The 20,506-nt window shown below is 40.9% G+C and overlaps 1 long non-coding RNA gene across 2 annotated transcripts in view; it reads right to left on the bottom strand.

The window, feature by feature from the left end:
* LOC144365626 (uncharacterized) overlaps positions 1-20,506 on the bottom strand; it is a 136,376-nt gene that overhangs the window by 6,739 nt on the left and 109,131 nt on the right. The window lies entirely within an intron of this gene.

Here is a 20,506-nt window from a genome sequence, read left to right as displayed (position 1 = left end):
GGAGTACTTCCTCTCTTCTCTGATGTTGGGTTTGGACATGTGACTTGTGTTCTGTAGAGTGTTAGCAGACATGATGCTTGTGGAGGCCTTGAATCCCTGTGTGGTTTGGCTTGGTTTGGTAACTGAGTAATTTTCCATGAGACATATAGGCCCAATGTATGGTTTGGGTATCCCTCAAAAGTCTCTTGGGTTGAAGATTTGGTCCCCAGTGCAGCAATGTTCAAAGGTAGGGATTTGGAAAGTGATGAACCATGAGGGTCTTGACCTTATCAATGGATAAATCCAGTGAGGGATTCATAGCTGATGGAATATTGGAGGTGGTGGAAGCTGCAGGATTGGAACCTAGTTGGAGGGAGTGGGTCTAGGAGGTTACCCTTGGGGACTATACCTTGTTCCTGGTCCCCTTTTCTCTGTATGCTTCCTGGCTGTCATGAACTGAGCAGCCTTCCTCAGCTATGCCCTTCTACCTTGCCGCAGCCCGGCTGGCTGGGCAAACTAACCCGGGGGAGTGACGAACAACTTGTGTACGTTGATACAGCAGGAGTGGGAGCCGTTTATTGTAGGACAGGAGGGGTATTTATACATTCCACACAGCTTATCTTAATTAACATAAACTAGATACAGCAGTCAACCAATAAGAAATCTCCACACTTAATGGCTCGCTGGCATTACTCCGCAAACCACTCCCTCTGGCAAAATGCCAGGCGCCATCTTGACTTGTTTACAGACCCTGACACTACCTTTCTTTAAAACCTAATTGAAATGGATAAGTCCCTAGAGAAAAGTCCTGTCCAGAGGATTTTACAGGATGATGTTTTACAGAAAATCTGCCTTGCTTCAGGCCCAAGGCAATGGAGCTGACTGACTTTGGACTAAGAGCTCTGAAGCTCTGAGCCAAAATCAATCTTTCTTCCATTAAGTTATTTATGTCAGTGTTTGATCACACACACAAAAAGCTGACTAACATGCCCAGGTACTTCTGTTCCTCAAGAATGAACTCTTGTACACCAGACTTGAACCTAAACTCTAGCTCATAATTAAGCCTAGCCATCGACACAGACCCATCCAATTTGGATTAGTTGAGCTGCAGTTGACCTGAAGGGCTATGAATGTGGGAATAAATGCTCAGTTTATTAAACTAATGATTTAAGGGGTGGTTTGTTACACAGCATCCCTGTAGTCATAGCTGACTATTATAGTTTAGTTGAATCAATGATTTTCAAATTATGTTTAAACGGACTATTAATGTTTCCAAAGTTGGATTCAGTTTGATTGAAAATCAAAGAAAGAGGGTTACCTACAACTTTTCTCTCTCTTCTTCTCCTTTAATTTTTTAAAAACTCAGAAATAGTAGATAGACTTTAATGATTTACTCCTTAAAATAAAAAGAAAGTAGCTTTCATTTAAAAAGCAGCTTTTTTTTTTTTTGATACAGGAGAAAGTATATTCATGGTGGTTACTGTGTACACAGGAATGTAAGCATATTTTGTTCTGGGAAAATTATTTATAGATTGCATAATAGTAGAGAATTTATAAATATTTTATGATGTTGGGGAAAGCCTTCTTGGTTTTAATTTCCCCAATATCTATTGGGTGTAAATGGAATTTTGGAAGAAGCTGTCATCAGTCTCAACTTTAGGGATTTATATGTGACCTGGACAAAGTCCATTTGTACCTTCCATTAAGGAATTAATTCAGACTTCTGTATGTGTCCTGTAATTAGTGTGAATTGGAGGACTTTTGCTAGAAATTATGGGAATTATCTTTTGCTCTGAAATCCTGAAAATAGTATAGTTATTGAAAGAAATCAGTTATAAAAGAATATATGGTAAAATTCCATTTATGTGAAATGCCTGGAATAGGCAAATGTATAGAGTCAGGAAGTTGATTGTGTTTGGGGTGAGGGAGGGAGTGACTTCCAATGTTGGTGGATACTTGTTGGTTGCCTTGTTGGTTTTCAACATCATGGGTATAGGGTTTCCTTAAAGTGATGAACATGTTTCAAAGAAAATTGTGGTGATGATTGCATAATTCTGCAAATATGCCATAAACCACTGACTTTTACACTAAATGGGTGAATTGTTTTATGTAAAAGGTGTTAGAAAATTGTGGTAGGGACCAGGGGTTTCCAAGGAGGAGATGCACTTGCTATGTGACACATGGGTGGTGAGTGAGGCAGTTTCATGGGGGATAAGAGTCACCTTAGGAAGCATGGAGAAGGATTTCCATGTCACACTTGGCATGAGGACATCCTCATCACCTTGTTTGAGAGTGAGATATTCCAATTTCCCCAACTTCTTATGTTGGGGGCGTGCAGGAATAGAGGTCACCTGAAGACAAAACAATTCTCATGTCTTCATTTCTGAAGGATACTTCCATACATGTGAGTTTTGCAATTGGATGACATTTCTTTTCTTTCTCCCCTAACCTTATATTTTATGTTTCCAAGCCAACGTTTGATTTCTAAGCGTCCTCTCATCCCTCCTTGAAGAATTTTCTGGTGCATACTTCCTAATCACGCCAAAGAGACTTTTTGAAATAGGTCCTGATCAGTTAAACATTTAATAGTCACAAGACACAGACATAGCCTCCTGTCTGCATCTATGCCATTTGACGATGGCTTCATGGAAATGCAATGTTCTTTAATTACAAAAACTATCTCCAAGATATCGACTTGGGTCTTTTCTCTACAAATTCTGCAATGCACTAAAATATGAAAATCGTACTAGAAGCTCCGTCTACTGAATGGTTAACTGAGAAATGGGAATGAACGAGCGAGAAACATTTGGGCAACAATTTCCAGAAAGAAACTCAATAAGCTGATGGAAAAGAAGAAAATCACTCTCCTTTGTAAGAGAAAACCCTCTTTTTAAGATGCTGTGATGAAATGCTGAGAAGGACACACAGAGGTGAAAGCTGATTTTCCCTGAAGTACGCATTATACATGCAAAGCCAAAATTCTTTCAACAAGATTAATAAGTGCTATTCATGGCATTCCTGGGGCAGACCAGCAGCGTGAAGAACAGCGAATGCGGCTGCAAAATCCTCTGCAGCCTTCAGATGAGCTGGAGCTGCAGCCTGCCCCAGGAGGAACGCTGGGTGTCTTTTGTGGTAAGGAAACAAATTGAGTAGGGTCACATTATAAATCATAAATCATTGCTAGTCAGATCTGGTGGCTAATCAAACGACTACGTTGTTAGTGAAAGACCTTTCTTGAGGATATCTCACTTTTTTGAAAAACTAGCATCTGTTAGGAAGGTAAAAAAGTCAGACCTCTTTCATTTTTTTTCTTTTGACAGAGCTGGGGATTGAACTCAGGGCCACAGACGTACTGTAGGCAAGTGGCCCATCACTGAGCTCCAACCTCCAGAGACCTCCTTCCAGAGATGTGTAAACCTAGGAAGGGCCACCGTGGCAGGTCAGATGAACAGTCCAGAGTCACAGACATGAGCCAAGAGCATAGTGGCCCTTGCCTCCTTTCTACTCTGATTAGTGGTTAAATTTTAATTCATAATTGGAATTAATTTCTAATTCTAGCAAGTAATAGAGATGAAATCAGGGCCCAGGGACTCAGAAGCCTTGGGTTTCCACTTGCCCCTGCCTTCAGCTGCTACGACTGTAGGTGATTCTTTCCACTTCTCCAGGATTCAGTTTCCTTATCCATATAAGGTCTGGGCTTTAAGATCCAAAAATGCCTTCAACTTCATGATTTTTATGATTTATGAAGCTTGGGTTTCAGAGCTGGCTGACTCACTGATGATTTATCCGAGAAAAATAATATTATTGACTCTCAAATGAGAGACTAATATTTCCTGTGGGCAAAAAAATTAATTTTTAGCTATCACTAATGTCAAACCAAAGAAAATATCCTGACTCCAATAAGAAATTTAAAGAGTCTGCCTAAAGATAGATGGCTAGGAATTAGCATTGTGTGAGTTCCCACAATTAACTTAAACTCCACATAGGAATCCTTTTTAATTTATTAAAAAATTCTGTGTTTCCTTTCCTTTTCCAAACCAAACAGTCCCAAAGAAATGAAAATATGCTTAAGGAGTGTACTTAGCAAGCAGCTACTGGATTGTATTTTCCTACTAATATTGTCTAACTCTTAACTGATGAAACTAATATTACAAAGTGGTAATAACATACTGCTACATGCCGATCCTCGGTTTGTACTTTCTGTTTAATTTCCAAGGAGAAAATGAACCATTAGACACTTGGAATGTACGCCTTAAATACTTTGGACAAGCTACATAGATTTTCCTGAGGCCTTTACATAACCAAAATGACTACTTAGCTGTACTTGTTTAGATTCTAGACAGAACAAATGTGTTAAATACTGCAGTGCGTGTATTAAGAATTCACCAAGCAGGATGCTTTTGGCATGTAAACAATAACCACAAAGGTGAACTTAAGGAATAAGGGTGACTTGAGGAGTAAAGCAAGTCTGGAAAGAGCAGGACTCAGGGACTCCGCAACCAAGACCTCTGGCTTCGCTCTGTTATTCTTTCTGCTCCCTCACGAGCAATTCCATCCTCATTTTGGACCAGAATAGCAAAAGCAATTCTAAGCAGGAAGTGTGAATCTGGAGGTATAGCGATACCAGAGCTCAAACTGTACTACAAAGCAATAGTAACAAAAACAGCATGGTACTGGTACCAAAACAGGCAGGTGGACCAATGGTACAGAATAGAGGACACAGAGACTAATCCACAAAGTTACAACTATCTTATATTTGATAAAGGGGCTAAAAACATGCAATGGAGGAAGGATAGCATCTTCAACAAATGGTGCTGGGAAAATTGGAAATCCATATGCAACAAAATGAAATTGAATCCCTTTCTCTCGCCAGCCACAAAAGTTAACTCAAAATGGATCAAGGAGCTAGATATAAAAACAGAGACACTGCGTCTGATAGAAGGAAAAGTTGGCTACGATCTACATATTGTGGGGTCGGGCTCCAAATTCCTTAATAGAACGCCCATAGCCCAAGAGTTAATGACAAGAATAAACAAATGGGACCTACTTAAACTAAAAAGTTTTTTCTCAGCAAGAGAAACAGTAAAAGAGGTAAATAGAGAGCCTACATCCTGGGAACAAATTTTTACCCCTCACACCTCAGACAGAGCCCTAATATCCAGAATGTACAAAGAACTCAAAAAATTAAACAATAAGATAACAAATAATCCAATCAACAAATGGGCCAAGGACCTGAACAGACACTTCTCAGAGGAGGACATACAATCAATCCACAAGCACATGAGAAAATGCTCAACATCTCTAGCAATCAGAGAAATGCAAATCAAAACCACCCTAAGATACCATTTCACTCCTGTAAGATTCGCAGCCATTATGAAGTCAAACAACAATAAGTGTTGGCGAGGATGTGGGGAAAAGGGCACACTTGTTCACTGCTGGTGGGACTGCAAAATGGTGAGGCCAATTTGGAAAGCAGTATGGAGATTCCTGGGAAAGCTGGGAATGGATCCACCATTTGACCCAGCTATTGCCCTTCTTGGACTATTCCCTGAGGACCTTAAAAGAGCACACTATACGGATACGGCCACATCAATGATTATAGCAGCACAATTCACAATAGCTAGACTGTGGAACCAACCTAGATGCCCTTCAATAGATGAGTGGATAAAAAAATTGTGGCAGCTATACACAATGGAGTATTATGCAGCACTAAGAAACGACAAAATCATAGAATTTGCAGGGAAATGGATGGCATTAGAGCAGATTATGCTAAGTGAAGCTAGCCAAGCCCTAAAAAACAAATGTCAAATGTCTTCTTTGATATAAAGAGAGCCACTAAGAATAGAACAGGAAGGAAGAGCATGAGGAAAAGACTAACAGTAAACTAAGACGAATGGGGGGAGAGAAAGGAAGAGAGAAGGGAAAACATATGGAAATGGTAGGAGACCTTCAGTGATACACAAAATAATAAGAGGTTATGAGGGGCAAGGGGGTGGGGGGAAAAAAGGGGAGAGAATTGAACAACAGCAGAGGAGGTAGAGAGGGATGTTGGGAGGGGAGGGGAGGGGAGGGGGGATAGTAGGGGATAGGAAAGGTAGCAGAATACAACAGTCACTAATATGCCATTATGTAAAAATGTGAGTATGTAACAGAAGTGAGTCTGTATTATGTATTTGGGGAGTTCAAAACCCAATTGAGTCGAATGTATGAAAGATGATATGTCTTGAGCTCTGTAATGTTTTGAACAACCAATAAAAAAAAAAAAAAAAAAAAAAAAAAAAGAATTCACCAAGCAGGATGCTTTTGGCATGTAAACAATAACCACAAAGGTGAACTTAAGGAATAAGGGTGACTTAAGGAGTAAAGCAAGTCTGGAAAGAGCAGGACTCAGGGACTCCGCAACCAAGACCTCTGGCTTCGCTCTGTTATTCTTTCTGCTCCCTCACGAGCAATTCCATCCTCATTTTGGACTGACTTCCGAGTTTCAGACTCTCCTGTGTTCCATTCTGGAGCACAGATCTTGGTCCAGGCAACACGGCAAACAAAGCATGAGATCTGCTGGTGTGCATGAGGCTTGGCCACGTGTTCTAAGTGCTTTCTGGGCACTGAGATTGGTTTACTCTTTTTTTTTTTTTTAAGGTGTTAAAAGTCCTATTTTATTGACATTATTATTTTACTTCTTAAGTGGTTTATGTTGGTGTAAGAATAGCAATATGCTTCTTGAGGAGCCATTATGTATGAAGTTTAAAATTCCTCACCTCAATTTCCAATTTTTTCTTTTCTTTTTTAAAATTATTTTATTTTATTTTATTTTTGTTCAAAACATTACAAAGCTCTTGACATATCATATTTCATACATTTGATTCACTCTTTACCACAGTCCTGGTAGGGAGTGTGGTGCTTCTAAAATCACCGCCCTTTAAGATGTGGGGTCTAATTCCCTCCCTCTTGAACTTGAGCTTTTTGACTTGTTTCTGTGAGTAGAAAACAGTTAAAGTGACCACATGTGACCTTGGTGATAAAAAAGGCGAGGCTTCCATATTGGTTTTTTTCCCTCTCTCTCTCTGTCCCCGCCTTTTCCTCCCCACTCACTCTGGTACAAGCTAGCTGCCACATCCTGGAGGTCTGTCGGCCCTCAGGAAAGGCTCACCTGGAGAAGAACTGACCTCTCTAGCCTGTTGACCTGAGGCCTGACAACCACCGCGAGATTGTCTTGGTGGCAGATTCCCCACACCAGCCAAGACAGCGGGTGACTGTAGCTCTGCTTGACTGATGCCTGACCAGGGACCTTGGCCAGAACCACCTAGCTGGTTGACTCTGGGATTCTTGATCCTTAGAAACAATGTGAGATAATAAATGTTCCTTGTTTTACGCTGCTAAAATCTGCATAATTTTTTCAGAGCAATGGGTAACTTACACAGGTAATTGCTGCTTCTGTGTTTTATAGCTGAACAGATTAAAACCAAGGAAGGTGAAGTGGCTTGCCCTAGGTTAGGGAGCTGTGAAGGCAGGGTGCAGACCCACACAGTGTGACCTCTGAGCTCATCCTTAGTCCCTCTAGTGCATACATACTTGTGAGTCACAGAGATCTGTGTACTGCCTGGTTTATCTGACTGGCGTCCTTAGTATTTTCTGGGTTGGTGGGTTATTATAACTTCTGGTGGATCATGATGAAAAATTAATACAATGTTAAAGTCTTGTAGTTAAAAATGATGTTTACATATTACCTACATTTGTGTCTTATAGTCCGTGCATAGAACACAGATGTGAGAGACAGCTCCTAGTTTTTGGAAGGATAAGGCCGTCACTGACCATCCATCCACATACAGGGAGAATTTGAATTGGAATTCTATGGAGATACGGTTTCTAGTCGATGAAGGCGTGGCAAACACAGAGTCACACATTTGAAGTGTACAACTTCATGCTGCCGTTAAGCATGGCTCTGCTGGGTCAGGTGTTGGGAGATTTATGTCAACATTCTAAGTCAGACTCGATTATGTTACCTTTGTTCTGAATTCATGTGACAGGTGATTTGAAATTCAAGAAAGCCCTGGGTTTGATTTCTGTGTCATTGTTAATTCATTCTGGTAAGGTTCCCATATCATGTTTTTCCTTTCTTATTTGCGAATCTTGCAGTTTTCGACTTGGTGGTTGGAGAGAGAAAGGTCTGAAGCCTGCTTCCCCCCTGAGCACACCAGGTTTCCTTACTTTCTTATTTCTGACCCCCCAGTTGGGTGAGGGCCACAAGAAGTGTCTGTGAGGTCATGGGCAACATGTGACCACTCCTGTTTTACATGGAGATTCTCCTCATTTTCTGAAGAGCCCAGGGAAGGAGAGACCATGCCTAAAGTCATTCACAGAACGAGTGACTGGGCCATCCAGAGTGGTTATCTTTGTACCTGCACTGCTGTGAGTAGTTTGATCCCAACTCTTCTTTAAGGTGGATGATTCTTACTTGGTCTTGGAGGTAACCTAGGCAACATCTATTGGATGCTTGTATCATGGTGATTTGGTTCTCTTATTTCCATAAGGATTTTAAAAATAATGGAACAGTACCTTCCTAAGACCTTAGCTCAATATATACTCATGCCATTGTTAAATATCAGTAAAGGACAGATGGATAGGAGGATGGAAAGATGGAGGACAGAACCACACAGCATGTTGAGCTTTCCTGCCAGTTTCCTTGTCACCTGTGCTGTAAGATAATAGAATCTAATGTGCATTTTAAATTCATAAAACATGTACATTCAAAATATATTTTATTTCAAATAAAAATTATCTGGAGAATAAAGCTCAGTGTCAAAAATCCCTGTGATAACCAACTTTTCAGTATTTGATCTATTAATAAAGTTTTACAGTCAACATAATTACCTATTGGTTTATTCAAAATAACATATAATTTAAAGAAGAGTCTATTTTTCTCTACTTTGCAGATGTTTTGTTTTAATAAATCTTTAGTATTGTAATAATCTATTTCCACATATATAAATCATTTTTGGAGGGGTCTGGGAAGGGAAAATTGATGATTGGTTTATATTTTGCCTTCTGTCAAAGGATGAGAAAATTGTTTACTGCTAAGCCATAGGTAAAATGTATGGCTGGTAATGGTGAGATGCTTTCTTGGTGCTCAAAATGTTGTTCTCCAACCCTGTAGACCAAGTTAGAATGCATCAGATTAAAAATGCACAAATGAATGTAGTCAGAGTGAGAATCTGAAGTAAAAGAAACTTTTCTATAACAACAACAAAAAGATGGGTTAGGGCTGGTTTTAGTCAGCAGTTTTGTTTCTGTGAACAAAAGAAATGATAAGAACAATGTTAGAAGAGGAAAACTTTGTTTGGCACTCATGATTTCAGAGGTCTTAGTCCATTGATGGCCAACTCCATTGTTCTGGATCTGGGGTGAGGCATAACATCATGGAGGAAATGTGTGGTGAAGGAAAGCAGTTCATGACCTGGCAACAAGGAAGAAGAGAGAGCCCTCGGTCACCAGGGAGAAAATACAAACCCCAAAGGCATGCCCCAGTGACTCAGCTCCTCCGTCCACATATTACCTGCTGCAATTACCAGCCAGTTAATCCATTCAGCTGGATTCACGCACTGATCACATTAAGGCTCTCATAACCCAATTATTTCACCTTTAAACATTCTTGCATTGTCTCACACATGAGCTTTCATATCTAAAATACACCAGATGGTGACCATGAAAACCCAGTAGTTGCCTACAGAATGAAGGTAAGCAGACTTTGGCTGGATCCAACCAGGTTTTGGCCAGTAAACAGAGAATCATGGCTAGTATTTTAGTAGGCTTTTCATCACGGAGACCAAAATACCTGAGAAGAACAACTTAGAGTAGGAGAAGTTTATTGGCTGACTCCGTTGCTCTGGGCCTGAGATGAGCAGAACATCATGGTGAAAGGGCAACTCTCATAATCCAGTCTTTTCACCTCTGAGCATGGCTACATCGGGGACCATGTTTCCAACAGATGAATTTCTCAGAGGATACTTCACATCTAAGTCATAACAGCCAGAGACTTGATTTTGATAGTATTATTTGCCTGTAATTTTACATTGTAAATGTGCTTTTCATTAATGTTTAATTAACAAAACTCATGATTTCCTGGATGCCTAGGACATTTTAACATAGATTAGGTTCCCAATCAGATCACAAAGCATGCAGAGTCATGCTTCTGATTTCTCTGTCTTCTTCTGTAGCATCTATTTGTCCCCTAGACAGAGAAAGCTGTCTGCTTTTAAAGGATCTTATATTACTGGGGCGAGCCCACCAGGAAAAGCTTGATATCTTAAGGACAAATGGCTTCATAATTATGCCTGAAAACTTCTTTTGTCCAAGTAGCATAACATAATTAAGGGGTAACACTATGGCATGAAGTCATTAGGGCCAAAATTCTACCTACTGACACTGCAAAACTAGAAAGCAGAAAATTCAAGATGTTAACCGAGGTCTAACCAGATTCAAAGCCTGTATATAAATACTATAGATACACTGTGCCTATGGTAAACCAAGAAAAATATAAGAAAGTATTTTGGCATCCTAAATAGAATATGAATAACTGCCAACTCCATGGACTAGAATATAATCTAGAATAGATAAATCAAAACATTGAATTCAAAAGGTAAATATTTTATGGTATTGGGCAAATTATTGAGACTTTCTGGGCTTCGGAATGCTCATCTGGAATGCAGGGGCACTGAGGTGTTTTTAGGCAGCTTTTTCACCACTGTGATCAAAAGACTTGACAAGAAGAATTGCAGGAGGAAAAGTTCATTTTGGGGCTCAAGATTTTGGACGTCTCAGTCCACAGATGGCTGACTTTATTTCTCAAGGCCTGAGGTGAGGCAGAACATCATGGTGGAGGTGTGTGGTGGAGGAAAGAGGCTCAGGATATGATGATCAGGAGGCAGAGAGGGTTCTCTTGGGCAGACAAAATATAAACCCCAAAGGCACACCCCAGTGACCCACCTCTACCAGCCACATCCCAACTGCCTACACTCACTACCCAATCATGAGGGTAAGACTCTCATAACCCAATTGTTTCACCTTTTTAAACCCTTTTGCATTGTCTCACACGTGAGTGTTTTTTTTTTTTGGATGCTGAACATTCAAACCATAAAATGATGACAGCACTCACTGCATAGGGTGAGTATGTATGGGAACGTGTGTATAGGATTCCTGCTGCTTACTGAATGGCCAATGTATACTAGCTGCTATACACACACAGCAGCAACCTTTACCCTATCAAAACATTTACCAAGCTTCATGTAATCACTTGTTAATTCTCTTGTGAGCCCTCCTTTCTTGACTCTAAGTCTCACAGGAATAGGCGTCCTGTGCCCTTCTTCACTATATTATTTCTAGACTTTAGTATTGAGCTTGGCATGCATAAGGGCACTCAGTAAATATTTGCAGAATAACTTTTAATGAAACTTCTCAACTAGTTTTAGTATGGTATGGGTCAAGCAAAACACACTGGAGGGCTGGCTTTGGCCTGTGGCCATCTAATTTGTGATTTCTTCTAGAGAGTATGACCATGATAATTTGGCATGGAAGTTATTCAGACATGTGTTATCCATCTTCTACAGAATGCTAGAAGACTCAATAAACATCCATTGTATGTCTAATTTTGAGCAATATTGATGCTGGTGAAATTTTGACATTTCAAAAGTTCAGATGATTTAAAATATTTTCTTTCACAAACTGAAAGAATGTCAAAGTTGTTTTGTTTTATCTCCCTTTAAAATAAAAATATTTTTCTTATTTTAAAAAATGGTAATGTGTCTTAATAGCTCCCTAGTTATGACTGATAGCACTTTGATCCTTTCCAAGGATGTTTCATCTGTCAGTTTTCCATAACACCAGTTTCCCTGGTTGGAGGAGGACCATGGAAGCTATGGGAGGGAGTCACTTCAAGTTAGTTCTTAGGGTCTCTACATGCCCTATTGTTCCTGAAATGCAATCTCTCCACCCACTATTTAACTTCATGGCATTTGGTGCTTTGACAATATATGAAAAGAAAAAAAATTGACAATTTCAGTTAATGAATCATTTAAAGTTTCTTTGGAATAAAAATCTATAGAGGACACACCTATATCCCAGTAGCTCGGGAGGCTGAGACAGGAGGACTGTGAGTTCAAAGCCAGCCTTAGCAATTTAGTGAGGTCCTAAGCAACTTGCTGAGACCCTGTCCATAAATAAAATAAAAAAAAGGATCAAGGATGTGGCTCAGTGGTTGAATGCCCCTGGGTTCAATCCCTGGTACGAAAAAAAAAAAATCTATAGAAATGCTGAGATACGTTTCCCAAGGGATCATTAGGACCAGGGCCACAAATTCACTATGAAAAAGTGCTAATTCTAAAAAAGTTTACACAGTCAAGTGCTACATTTCAATAACCCAAACATATCCTTGATATAATTATGTGCACAACTATTTCAATTAAATTCCAATGGCTGCCTAGGAAGACTGTTAGAACATTTGGAATTTCATTAAAAAGAAGTAAAAGACCCTCCAAAAGAGCAAAAATACTGGATGGCTTTGGTTCTTGTTTTTGAAGAGGTGGTTTGGAGAGAACAAGCACATGAAGAAAGAATACCAATTTCAGAAACCAGATATTGGTAAAAGATGGGGGAAAAGAAGACAGCTAGACACTGTTATATCTGTGAAACCACTTGTAGGGATTATTTTGCAACTCAAGCTGGGAATTGAGTCTGAATAAGATTCCTGTTTGGTGGTAAGTAACGTAGATGTTTGGAAAATGGCTTTGGCCCTCCCTATCCAATGTCTCACGGTTTCAGTGTTGACTTTTTTTGCTGTCCTTCCGAGAAAAAGTTCTGGGCAATTATGTCCTTTCTTTCAGTTTTTAGTTTACTAGTGTAACTGCAAAGGAAAAGCTCACGATTTAGAATGTGGTTTAAGTGTGGACCCAGTAAGAAAACAATCCCAGCTTCCATCTGGATCTGGAAGAATTCAGTCTACTATGTAGTCTGCGGAAGGGGAAACTCAAAGTGGGAAGTTTTACGGTAGGGATAGTAGGGTTTGCAAGTCAACTCGAATGTTCTACATTTGAATATTTATTGTAGAACCCTCTACAGTATTTTCTAAGCCCCACAAGGGCATGACCCATGTCTGTTTTATTATTCACCCTTATGTTCTTGGCACATAGGAGGTGCCAAGGTAAATGAACAAATGCCAAGCCCTTAGAAGACCCCAAGAGAATCACAGGCTTGATTTGGGGGAGAAACTATCAGAAGCATGAGGGGGAAATTATGAGAATATTTTCTCTTCTATAGTGACCCAGAGAGTGGAGAACTGCGAGAGGATCAGGTCCACGGGGTGTCCCTCAGCAGGCCCCACAACACTTTGCGCTGTACCTCCTGGCCTTGCTGACCAGCTTTCCATCACCAAGCCCCAGTCTTTCTCCTCACCCTGGAAATCCCATTCCTATGTCTGGCCCTGTCTTCACTCACCTCTACCCATAACCCACCCTTCTGAAGCTCCTATCCCACACTCAGGAGGCCCCAACCCGCAGCTCCAGACCACAAACAGGAACCACAAACATTTCTGCTTCGCAGTGGTCGGATGAGACAGGTGGGGCAGGTTGCAGGAGGTAATACTCAGTCCCTGTCCTGCAAGAGTGCGCCTGTTGCCCACATGGACTCAGAAGTGCCGGTGGGATTTTCTAGCAGAGTTATGAGGTAGATGTACAGGTACAGGATTCTGTGGCTCAGAGGGGAGGTTCTGGGATAAGTCTACATGCTTGGGGGTTGTCACAATAGTGAAGCTCTGAGAAAGGCGAGATCCCTTGGAGAGCGGGGAGAGAGAGAGGGAGAGAGAGAGAGAGACAGAGACAGAGAGAGAGAGAGAGAGAGAGAGAGACAGAGAGACAGAGAGAGACAGAGAGAAAGAGAAAGAGAGAAAGAGGGCTGTGGGCAATACTAGGAAACCTGGCTGGCCAAGAGGAAACAAGGTCTCCTTTCTTTCCCTCCGACACTTAGACCACACAGGAAGAGTTTGTGTCCCAAACACCCTTGGTTCCTGATATAACTTCTACCTCCCAGGCATCAGCCTGGGGAAACAAGGTGAGGGAGTTCATAGTGTCTTTCTGACCCCCTCCCTCTGCAACCTCTGTGTCCCCAGCCTCCCACAGTTTCACCCACCTCCTCCATGAAGCCCACGAGGGTTTTGAGGAGTGCTCAGAAACTGGTCTTTTTTTTCAATCACAAGGAGTCCCCATTTTTTTCTCTGTTCTGCCCTAGTCACCTGGGTTCCTGCAGCTTTAGTGGCCACAGGACAGATTTTTTTCAAGCTCCAGAACCTGGGAACTTCCAGTGATGCTCTGAACCCTAATCATCAGAAGGCTTTCAGGGTGCAGAGAACAATAAGAGGAAACCCCTTTTCTTGCTTTTTGCTATTTTTTGCTCAGAGATGAATAATTAGAAGATTTCTACATCTTGAACTAATAACTGGTAATGTAGGCATGGTACCCACTTCTGACATCAAACTCAGATTTTGTAAGAGGACTTTTGAATTTCCCAGAAGCAAATCATTCATCTGAAGAGAAGCCCTGTTCCACATGCTTGTATAGAAAAGAGCATATACTATAGCGATGCAGCCACTTCAATATTTATAGCAGCTCAATTCACAATAGCTAAACTATGGAACCAACCAAGATGCCCTTCAACAGATGAACAAAGAAAATGTGGTACATATATACAATGGAACGTGACTCAGCCTTAAAGAACAATGAAATTATGGCATTTGCAGGTAAATGGATGGAACTAGATAATATCATGTTAAGTGAAATAAACCAATCCCCAAACCCAAAAGCCAAATGTCTTCTCTGATAAGCAGATGCTGATGCATAGTGGGGTGGGGTGGGATAGGAAGAATGAAGAAATTTTGGTTTGTGTAGAGGGGAGTAAGGAGAGGGGTGGGGTTGTGGGGATGGGAAGGACGAATGAGTCAGACATTATTACCCTATATACATGTATGATTACACTACTGGAGTGACTCTGCACCATGTACAGCCAGAGGAATGAGAAGCTGTGCTCCATTCATGTACAATTTGTTAAAATGCATTCTACTATAAAATAAATTAAAAGAAAAGAACATGTGCATAAATGAAGACCAAAAAAAGCTCAACAGCTGCTGATCTAGAACATTCTTCCTATAGGGGTCTTCCTGGGGTGACTACTGAACTTGTCTCTTTACTTTTTCCTGGGGCAGGAGGATTTAGGAAACCCATGGTAGAGAGTACCTGAGGCTGAAAGACAAATCTCTAGGTGATCTCTTGCAGGAGGTCTTGGTCCTGCCTGCACATTGAATTCTGAAGAAATACTAATAATGCCTGCAACTCACCCACAGTGATTCTGACGTTATTCATCTCAGGTGCAGCTGGAGCACTGGACTCTTTAAGGCTTTTGTGTAGCCCCAAAGTAATAGACTGAAAGGTAGCTTTAGATGTATGAGATTTCCAAAGCATGTGCTCAAACTGAGTTATGGAAATCCTATTAGAAGACAGGACTTACTAGGTGCATTTAGAACATGGAGATAGAAGGAAGATAAAGTTATCTTTATCTGGAATGCCTCCCAAAGCTTATGTGCTAAAGACTTGGACCCCAACACAGTGATGTTGAGGGCTAGGACATTTGGGAAGTGAATGGATTGTGAGAACTGTAAATCTCCTCAGTGGATTAATCCATTTGCTTGATTAATGATTTGAATGGGCTACTGAGAGGAGGTGAAACTGTAGGCAGGTGGGCATGTTGGAAGAAGTAGGTCATTGGGGATGTGCCCTTGGAGACTATATCTTGTCCCTAGCCCCTTCCCTTCTCTCTCTGCTTCTCTGCTACCATGAGTTGAGTAGCTTTCCTCTGCCATGATATTCTGCCTTGCCCAGAGCAATGGAACCAGTTGACCAGGTATTGATATTTCTGAAACCATGAACCAAATAAACTTTCCATCCTCTAAGTTGTTCTTGTCAGGAATGAAAATGGCAATGAGTCTAGATGACAGAAAATGAAGCTGAGAAACAAAGGAGCTGGTGCCAATGAATAATCTCCACAGCAGTTAAGAAGCGAGGGATCTTCAAGGTAGATGGCTCCAAGTTATATTGGTTGCAAAATCAATGCAACACTGGGTCATTGTGAAAAGTGCAATTCCTTTGGATTCAAGAAATTAGGGTGCCTTGCGTAGGAGTGGTGGGTTTTTGTTTTGTTTTGTTTTCAATTCTTGAGAGAGTGGGTCTGATTTGGAGGGGTGGCTTTCTGCTGAGCATACGTAGCATGGTTACACTCGTCACAGTGTGGATATGAGACAGTGATTCTTCTGGCCACTTAGTATTCCAATACTTCTTCATTTATCATATTTCTATTTTGACTCTTATTTCTACCTTTGCATTCTAACTTCAAAATGTTGCCACCCTAGGAAAATGGAGAGTGCCGAGTGTTAGATTTAAGGGAAGCGTGTACCTAGTGCTATATCCAAGCAGCTCAGGCATCTAGGAAGTTGCACTGGACATTGACTGTTGGCCTTGATCACTTTCCACTTCCCTGTCTCCCTGACACCAGGAATAATGTAGGAACTGAAACATTATTTTCTACAGTGGGTGACTTGAGTTTCCAGGATACTAATTAGAGATGAGGACATGTTCCTGGTTGAGGACTGTTTCTCCCAGTGCCACCTCAAATGCAGTGGCTTCATGGTGTATTTCAAGCGCCAACCCCTGCATTGATATTCAACAAAGAGACCATTTTCTTAGCCTTGGCATATGTCTTAGCTAAGTCAAGGGCTGTGCAGCATGCTGGCGTGTGCTCAGAATTTGAAGGAAATCGACCAGCCTGGCCTCACCCTCCTGTCACACAGATTCATGCAGTTTGTCCCCGGAAGCCCCATTGACAATCTCTGAACAGAAACGTATCTGATTAGCAGCTCTGCAATCTTCCGTGCTATCTGGAACAGAAGTGCAAATGGAACAAGCTCACATAATTCTCTGAGAGTCAGAGAGGCTATGAGAGCTTATCAAAGCTTATCTAAATGATAATTTTACACGGGGAGAGCCATAAGGTCAAAAAGCATGGGCTGGTGATATTTAAAAGCTAAAACTCCTGGAATAGAATCTGGGTACTATGATACTGATGTCTACTACAACGAATTTTATGTAGTTTCCTTTAAAAGTTTAGTCTAAGTATCACACCTGATGTCTAATACACTGTGTGTATATATGCACACATTTACATGCATACATCATATATGTACATACAATACATAAAAAGCTACATATTAAAAGGTATAGATATAACGTGCATATATAGAAATATAAAGAACCTTTTATATCTGCATCCTCTTTCTGTCTCTCTCTATATACTTACATAGAGTCTTTATTTTGAGAGAAACCAGTCTTGATGAGGCCAATGGATGGTGGGTTAAGTGTAGAATCTTGTCATTCAGCTTTCAATATCCAGAAATTTTAGAAACCAGGAGGAAAGAGGAGGAGAGGGAAATGGGAAATACTGAGGAATGAAATTGACCAAATTATGTTATGTGCATGGACATAACAATGCATAAAAATCAATCCTATTATATATAATTATAAAGGACCAATAAAAAATATAATTTAAAAACAGATCGAGAAATTAACTCTTCTCATGGTGAGGATGTATGGAAAGAAAGATAGACTACTTTTGAATACACTGTCTACTCAGCAGTTGCTTTGGGAAAAAAATGTTGGTTGTAAAGGCAATTGAAAAAGAAAAACACCAAAATACAGTCAGTGACAGTAGCAGAATAAATCTGCTGAGACTCTTTGCAAACCCGAGTCTTGCTGGCATAGAGGACGATGTGGAAGAACATTAGTTAAAGAAGACATCAGCTTAAGAGGCTTTACAGTCTTGAGAAAGGAGTTTAGAAGAATAACAAAACAACACCTTGATATTTCTTTCCCTTTATTCTCTTTTGAAACAAAATTTCCTTCCCTTTGGAGGATGTTTCAGGTTTCTGGGAGCTGTGTTTATTCCTAACTTAGAATTAAGACACTGTCTGTCGTGATCATCGCTCACCTGGGCAACATACAGAGTGAGAAAGCTGAAACACGCTACACCCTACATGATTCCGTTTCTACGAAGCATCCGGAACAGTCGAGTCCATAGACACAGCAAGGTCAGTGGTGGCTGTGGGCTGGGAGGAAGGAGAGCTGAGGAGTGGCGGTTGCTCATTGATAGGAAGTCCCTCCTGGGGGTGATGATGGTGGTCTGGTTCTGCAGCTATGTGAGTGTACTGGAAACCACCAGGTTGTGCACTTGAAAAGCTGGCTTTTATGGCATCTAAATTATGTCTAAATAAAAGTGTTAGTATAAAAGGGGGGTTCTCAGTCCTGCACTGTGACCATTCTGCTCTCTACCTCAGAGAAGGGCGTATGCAAGGTTTGGGCCTGTGCCCTCCCACCTCAGTGTACTGGGTTCTGCCTGGATCCTTCCTATCCGGAATGGCTCTTTCCTCCAGCATTTAAACTTGTCCTTTTGTCCAAACACTCTGGATGGGACAGACAGGTAGCTAGAGGGGCAGTGGGAATTGAAGCTTCCTGAACCTTGTCTCCAGCTCTCAGCTTACAGCTTACCTCCCATTTATTCCTCATCAGGTGGCCTTTTGGCCTCCCTCTCTGCTCCACGGAGACTCCTGTCTCAAGACCCAGATGGTTCTATGGTGTCAAAGTCCACGGGCTCCTTGCCGGGCCTCCCTGAACATGTGGGGCCCACTCACTCTCCATTGCCCTGGACGATCCTCCCTGGATTCTGACAACTCGTTCTGCTAAGGCACAGTCTCTCCTTCGATTTCTCCCGCTGTGTTCATTTTTCTTTTCAAACACTTATCATTTCTTTGTGGTTCAATATTTTTAAAAGCTTTTTACAAATACTTAAGTCATCACATAATAACTTTAAACATAATTTTCTATAATCCTCTTTTTTAGCTTTTTACCTTTTAAACATATACAGAATATTATCATTATCTACAGTCATCTAAGTGCAATAGAAAACCAGAATATATTTCTCTTAACTATAAATTTGTACTTATTGATGACTTATTTTTTTTTGTACCAGGGATTGAACCTAGGGACACTTGACAACTGAGCAACATCTCCAGCCTTTTTATATTTTATTTAGAGACAAGGTCTCACTAATTTGCTGAGATTGACTTTGAATTTGCCATTCTCCTGCCTCATCCTCCTGAGCTGCTAGGATTCCAGGCTTGTGTCACTATGCCCTGCTTGTCAGCCACTCCTCATACCCGCTCTCCCTAACCTCTGGTAACCATTATTCTGCTCTTGACTTCTATGAGATTAACTTTCTTAGAGTTCACATATATTGAAGTAATGTTATGGTTGCCTTTCTGTGCATGGCTTATTTTACTTCACATAGTGTTCCGTCCATGTTGCTGAAATGACAGAATTTCTCTCTTTCTTATGGTTGAATAGTATTCCATTGTATAGACATACCACGTTTTTCTTTACTCATTTATTAGTTGATGGACACTTAGGTTGTTTCCATTTCTTAGCTATTCTGCACAGTGCTGCAATGAACATGGTGAACAGAAGTCTCTCTGACTTACTGATTTCATTTTCTTTGGATGCATACCCAGAGTGGATTGGAGGATCATATGGTAGTTCTATTTTTAATTTTTTTGATGCTCCATGCTATTTTCCAAAGTTGCTCTATTAATTTACATTCCCAGTAGTAGTGTGCAAGTGGAATCTAAAAAAAGCTGATCTCATGGAAGTTGAAAAGAGAATAGTAGTTACCAGAGGCTGGTGGATGGGGTAGGGGAGGAGGAGACGGGGAGAGACTGAGTAATGCATATAGTTCAGTTAGCTGGGAGTTAGAGGTTCTGATGTGCTGGCGCACAGTAGGGCGACTGCAGATAACAACAATGTGCTGTACATTTCAGAAAGCTTGAAGAAAGAATTTTGAAAGTTTTAACCAAAAGAAGTGATAAATGTTTGAAGAAATAGATACATTTAACCTGACACAAACATTAGGCAGTGTCAAAACATTGCATGGTGCCTCATTAATATGTATATTTTTATGCTTTTTGTGTAATTAGTTGAAAATAAATTAAAAACAAAACAAAACAAACAAAAAAGCCTCCAAAAGATTCTCCAAGGAGGGTTGATCCTGTCATCCAGTTGCCGTGCTGCCTCTGTCCATGCTCCTGTTGGACAGACTTAGATGACTGTTTCCCCTGATCAAAGCTAGATGAGATCAGAGTGGCAGGTGCACATGGCACAGCACCAGGTCACCTGTGTAAGGAAATTGTTCCCTATGCGGAAAGAAGTTTTCCCTTGGCAGGGTTTGGGCATCTCTGGGAGCATTGCCAACACTGTCCCCGAGTGCTTGGGGGGAACTATCTTCATACTATGAAGCAAGTTGGGTTTTCCATCTCTGCTATGCAGAGGAGGTCTCTGAGACTCTCGGAAATGACTTGTGGATCTGGGTTTGGAACTCTAGGGCAGGGAGA

Source organism: Ictidomys tridecemlineatus, chromosome 1 (genome assembly GCF_052094955.1).
Source record: "Ictidomys tridecemlineatus isolate mIctTri1 chromosome 1, mIctTri1.hap1, whole genome shotgun sequence".
In the NCBI taxonomy this organism is placed as follows: Eukaryota; Metazoa; Chordata; class Mammalia; order Rodentia; family Sciuridae; genus Ictidomys; species Ictidomys tridecemlineatus.
This window is presented reverse-complemented; position numbering and strand designations above follow the sequence as displayed.